The sequence below is a fragment of the Chrysemys picta genome, chromosome 1 (genome assembly GCF_011386835.1).
Source record: "Chrysemys picta bellii isolate R12L10 chromosome 1, ASM1138683v2, whole genome shotgun sequence".
NCBI lineage: Eukaryota > Metazoa > Chordata > Testudines > Emydidae > Chrysemys > Chrysemys picta.
In genome coordinates this window covers 218,299,111-218,305,285 of record NC_088791.1, presented here as the reverse complement: position 1 = coordinate 218,305,285, position 6,175 = coordinate 218,299,111, and the positions used below count along the sequence as shown (strand labels likewise).

Sequence of the window (6,175 nt, the reverse complement as noted above, 5' to 3'; positions counted from 1 at the left end):
GGTAGACATACCCGTATAAAAACAGGGTCTGATTCTCCTCTCCCTGATCATTGATTTTACACTGTGTAACCCCACTCCTGTCCGTAGAGTTATTCCTGATTTGTCCTGGTGTGAGCCAGTGTGGTAGTAACAGACCATTAATTTTGGCCTCTACAGTCACGGCACACAGGGTTTCAAGGGGCTGTTTCCAGTCACGTTTCTCACCATCCCTGCTCCTTAATTCGATGGCCATATCCTGGCTGTTTTCACGTGATGTTCAGCTTGGCAGGCTGTCACGGAGTGTGGGGGGACACAAGGCCCTGCACCCCCAGCTTCCTGCGATTCACCATGACTCTCAGCCAGCCAGTAAAGCAGAAGGTTTATTTAGATGACAGGAATACAGTCCAAGACAGGTCCTGCAGGCACAGACAACAGATTCCCCCCCAAGTTAGGTCCATCTTGGGGTCTCGGGGCCCCACAGCCCCCTTGGGAGGTCAGAGCCCTGTCTGCCTCCCATCTTTTCACCAGCCAGCTCCTGAAAACTCTCTCTTCAGCGACCCCTCCCACCACCTTTGTTCAGTTTCCCGGGCAAAGGTGTCACCTGGCCTCTAACCCCTTCCTTGGTTCTTATATTACATGCTCAGGTATTCTCCGCCGGTCAGTCTCCCATCCCCCAATGCAGACTATCCTAGCCATACTCCCCTGTCAGCATTTAAAGACCACAGTAAGAACAGTCCCAGTTCATCACACAGGCGGTGAAGGCAACGAGTGACCAGCTCTCCCCCGGATGGAGATGGTTTTCTGCGGGCCCCATAGAATTGTGGAGTGCCCTAGAATTCCTTGCAGAGACAGCTCATGGGGAAAGCTTTCTCACCAAAGCCACAGACACAAATCACACCAGAGCTTCCAAGAACATGGCAAAGGTAAAGGGCAGAACCCTCTACCAAGTCTGCTACAGCCAATCAACAAGGACTGCCATCTTTGTTACTTGTCTGTACAGCGCCTAGTACAATGGGGCCTTCGTCCTTGATTGGTGATGAGTAGGTGCCAGCGTAACCTAGCACTGCTAACAATACTAACCTGCCCAGAGGACAGTTTCTTCCCAGTGCCCATTGGTTAGACATTGGTGTATGGCCCAAGCTGGAGAATTCATGTCCCTGCCAAACTTTTGATTTCATTATCATATTTACATGCATGTTTAGAGACTGGTGGATGAAATCTTGCTAGGAATGAAATCACATGTCACTGAATATTCACATAAGAACGGCCATACTGGGTCAGACCAAAGGTCTATCCAGCCCAGTATCCTGTCTACTGACAGTGGCCAATGCCAGGTGCCCCAGAGGGAATGAACAGAACAGGTCATCATCAAGTGATCCATCCCTGTCACCCATTCCCAGTTTCTGGCAACCAGAGGCTAGAGACACCATCCCTGCCCATGCTGGCTAATAGCCATTGCTGGCCCCATCCTCCGTGAATTTATCTAGTTCCTTTCTGAACCCTGTTATAGTCTTGGCCTTCATAACATCCTCTGGCAGGGAGTTCCACAGGTTGACACGTGTTAATCTGAAATGAGCTCTATTAAATGAAGCATTCTGCACCTGCAGCACTATCGTCATTCAACTATGATCTCGTCACATTTGTTACATTTTATACCGAGAGTTAAGTATTATTTAGGTCCAAGATAACCAGGCTCCTTAACAGAACCTTTCATTTCAGTTTAGACCAAGAATAAGAAAACACTTTAATTTGTGTGTGTATTGTCATAGGTCCTAAAGGCTCCGAGTGAGATCAAGGCACCACTGCACTAATTACTATACAGTGTCTGCCCTGAAGAGCTTACAATCTAAATAGACCAGACAGACAAAGGACAGGGAAGGAAACAGAGGCCCAGAGAGATGAAATGACGTAGCATCCAGTGCCAGGTGCCTCCGAGGAAGGGGCAAGATGCCCTGCAGCGGGCGGCTCTGAGTAATCTGTTCCCAAGGACAGTTTCCTTCCTAACCCCATCAGTTAGAGGTCAGCGTACGTGCTGAAGCACGCCAGATCAGACATCCCCGGTCATACAATGCCGCTGGGTAGATTCTGATAGCACTTTTGGAGACTGATGCCTGCTCATTGCTAACTAACAAAAGCCTTGTGTCAAACTAAGCAGCCTGATTGTCAGAGGTGTGGAGCACCTGTGGCTCCCATTAACGTCAGAAGGTATTGGCAGTGCTCAGCACCTTTGAAAATGCTGGCCTCGATCTCTGCCCCTGAGGCTGAATGCACTAATGGCTGGCGTTCACCCCAGCAGGCCAGCACTAACTCTATGCCTCACTGGACACCTCCAAACAAGACTTCAGTGCCTGGTGAAGTTTTTGAGTTTCACCCTAATGTTTGTAAAGCCCCATACAAGCCTCAGACAGGTGCCGCAAGAGAGGCTCACAGTATGGTTCGCAAAAATCACAGGTGCTCTTTGAGTAGAACTTTCTCTCGGGTGTTTTCCTTACTCTGCGGGTTCTACCCCTCTCCGCTGGCCATCGGATACTGAAGTGAAGGAGGATTGCCTGTAGATCAGTAGCTGCACAAACTGAAACTCATCTGTCTTGGTCTGGTGGATTGGCGAGAGGACAAATTCAGAACTGAGGGTGAAGGAGGCTGTCGAGGCTGATTCCCCACTCTGTCACTCCGAGGGCAGAAGGTGGAGGTCCGCAAGGATTCTAAAATTAATACCTGCCACTCCCGGCTTGTATTAAACCCCCAAGCTTACAGCTTTTCTCTGACCTTGGCTTGGTAAACGCTGCCACCACCCAAGTGAAAAACTGCCTCTTGCAAATCCTCAAAAAACTCAACAAAAAAAAAAATGAAAGTTTTCCCTGAGGCCCCTTGGCTTTTCCACCCTTCCCTCGGGGAAGCCGAGAAAGAAAACAAACAAAAGGGAAACCCTGTGGTTGCCACCAGCTAATTGAAAAACATATGCTCAGACCTTTTAAGACACAAAACCAATCAGTTTTTTTTTAAAAGGTAAATGTTATTAAAAGAAGAAGAAAGGAAACATCTGGAAAATCAGGCTATTGCTAGATGTTATAGAGCAACTGAAAAGGGATTAAACACCAGGAACGGCTCTCTGGGGTCCAGCTTACCGTTACAAAAGAAAACAAAAATACCTGAGCTTAGCACAGAGGAAATCCACAAGCCACAATAAAGAAATAAACCTGATCGCGTCTGTCTAAGCATCCCCTGTCCCAGTGAATCCTTCTAGGTATGGAAGATAATTTTTTGTACCTGGTTCAAACTTTACACAACATTGCTGTTGCCCCTGTCTCTTCAGCCAAGCGAGAACAACCCAGAGACAGAGGGAAAGCTTTTTTCCCATTTTAAAAAGTTCTAGCCTTCCCATTGGCTCTTTTGGTCAGGTGCCCACTCCCTTTTCTTTACCTGGGGGACTTTTTAACCCTTTACAGATAAAGCAAGCAGCCACCACGAGGGACTTTATAGCTAACTGGCTGGATGGATGTCTGTAAAAGGGAGCTACCCGCCCACCCCCCCCTTCATTTATCACAGAGGCTGAGGGCTCAAATCTCCATTCTACAATGTCATTTTGACACTGGAGTGACTGCAAAATTGGTGTAACAGCAGCGAATCAGACCTTGACTTTCACCTTCTGCCGAGCCTTCGGTGTCACCTACACCAATTTGTACCTGCTTACCAACATAACCTCAGTCTAGGTGATAATCACTGTAGAGATTCCCTAGTGCCTAAGGAATTCTATAAAGAGGCATCAGTGATCCATGACAGTGTCTAAACCTGGGGCTTTGGTGGTTATTAAATGGTTGTATACCCTGTAGCGCAGTGTAATTACATGCAATTTTGTATCATTACATGACTGTAGGTTCAGTAGAGCCTCTACTCATATGGGGGGCTTTGGTAGTTATGTGGTCATATGTACCACAGAGCAGGTAATCAGATGGGCGGTTGTGGTTATAGGGTTTTATGCACTGTACAGACAAATGACATGGGCAGTTTGTTGCTGTTTTGTTTTTAACTCTAGGCTGTGCGACATTTGAGGTGGGATGGAGCAGCTTCAGCACACCGTGCCACTTGTCATTTCCTCCTTCTATCAGCCTTCCACCTTCCTCCTGACGGGCTTTCCGGGGCTGGAAGCCAATCACCACTGGATCTCCATCCCTTTCTGCATTTTCTATCTTGTCGGCCTTTCAGGGAACTGCCTGATCCTGATCATCATCAAGAAGACCCAAAGTCTTCATAAGCCTACGTACTACTTCCTTTCCATGCTGGCCGTGATGGACCTGGGCTTGGCTTTGTGTACCCTTCCTACCACGCTGGGCATCTTTTGGTTTAAGATCAGAAAAATTGAGTTCAATGCCTGTCTCACCCAGATGTATTTTATCCATATACTGTCAGTGATGGAATCCTCGGTGCTCCTAGCCATGGCCTTCGATCGTTTCATCGCTATCTCCAACCCTCTGAGATATTCGTCCATCTTGACCAAGCCAACCATCATAAAAATAGGGCTGGCAATTGTTTCAAGAGCTGTGATCTCCCTCTTCCCAATACCCTTTCTGCTCAAGAGGCTAACCTACTGTGGGAGCAATGTGCTTTCCCACTCATTTTGCTTTCACCCTGATATCATGAAGCTGGCCTGCGCGGATATAAAAGTCAACATCCTGTATGGTTTAATTGTCATTCTTTCAACGGTGGGTGTGGATTTTGTGTTCATTGTGCTATCATATGTTCTGATCATTAAGACTGTGGTCAGCCTCACGACCAAGGAAAAATGTCTCAAGGCTTTGAACACGTGTCTCCCATATCTGTGCCGTCCTAATCTTCTTCATCCCAATGATTGGACTGTCCGTTCTCCATCGCTGTGGTGACAATGTTCCCCCTATGCTTAACATTGTGGTGGGCTATATCTACCTTATTGTGCCCCGTGTCTTAAATCCTATCATATACAGTGTCAAATCCAAACTGATCCGCGGAGCCATGCTCAGAACACTGTGTTGGAAAAATGAGTCAATGTGACAGACGTTCACCATCAGGTTTCACCTAATTCAGGTGAATTGCTTCATCATGTTAAATCAAAGGGGGCCCTGTGCTTGGCCAGAAGAAGAAAACTGCAATTCCCCTTGGACGTTGTATCCCAGCTCATGTTGTGTTCTTCCATTTCCTCCTAGAATCGCCCCCACTCCCCTGCCAGCTTCATCAAACCTAAGGCCCTGATTGCCGGGGTCTGCAAGAAGGGTGGGATCCACTCATGAGGATGCAATTGCAAGATTTGGGCCCAAATTCATTATTTTTTAAAGTGACATGGGGCGGTGGAACGGGGATCCACTGAAATGCAGACCCTGAAAAAGCTAGTAACCTAATCAATCTGTCCATTTATCCTTTTACATAGTGACTGTCCAGTTTGGCCAGCCCCTCTGCTATGTACATTGGGCAAACTGGACAGTCCCTACGTGAAAGGATAAATGGACACAAGTCAGATATCAGGAATGGCAATATACAAAAACCTGTAGGAGAACACTTCAACCTCCCTGGCCACACAATAGCAGATGTAAAGGTAGCCATCTTACAGCAAAAATCTTCAGGAGCAGACTCCAAAGAGAAAATTGTTGAGCTTCAGTTCATTTGCAAATTTGACACCATCAGCTCAGGATTAAACAAAGACTGTGAATGGCTAGCCAATTACAAAAGCAGTTTCTCCTCCCTTGGTGTTCACACCTCAACTGCTAGCAGAAGACCTCACCCTCCCCGATTGAACTACATATTTATACCTTCCTCTGGAAATTTCCATTACATGCATCTGACGAAGTGGGTATTCACCCACGAAAGCTCATGCTCCAATACTTCTGTTAGTCTATAAGGTGCCACAGGACTCTCTGTTGCTTTTTACAGAGCCAGACTAACACGGCTACCCCTCTGATACTAATCAATCTGTGTAAACCTCCTTCAGCCCTGCCTGCCTAAAGTTCTCTCTTCCTGCCTCATGCTGTGTCCTGTCTATCATAGACTCAGGGTCCCTACCCATACGCAAACTACGCAGTTGTGTAGGGCACCAGGACAAGCCCCAAATGTCCTGGTGCCCTACACAGCTGCGTACTGCATCCAGCTCTAGTGGCCAGCCCGATCCCCCGCATGGCTGAGCCGGCCCCTCGTGGGCTGTGCACAGCAGGGCCCAGGAAAGCTGCCTCCG

General features: G+C 47.6%; 1 pseudogene; it reads left to right on the top strand.

Annotated features, from left to right (window-relative positions):
- Positions 1 to 4,034: 4,034 nt before the first annotated feature.
- LOC135983948 (olfactory receptor 51G2-like) lies at positions 4,035 to 5,558 on the top strand (annotated as a pseudogene).
- The last annotated feature ends 617 nt before the right edge of the window (positions 5,559 to 6,175 follow it).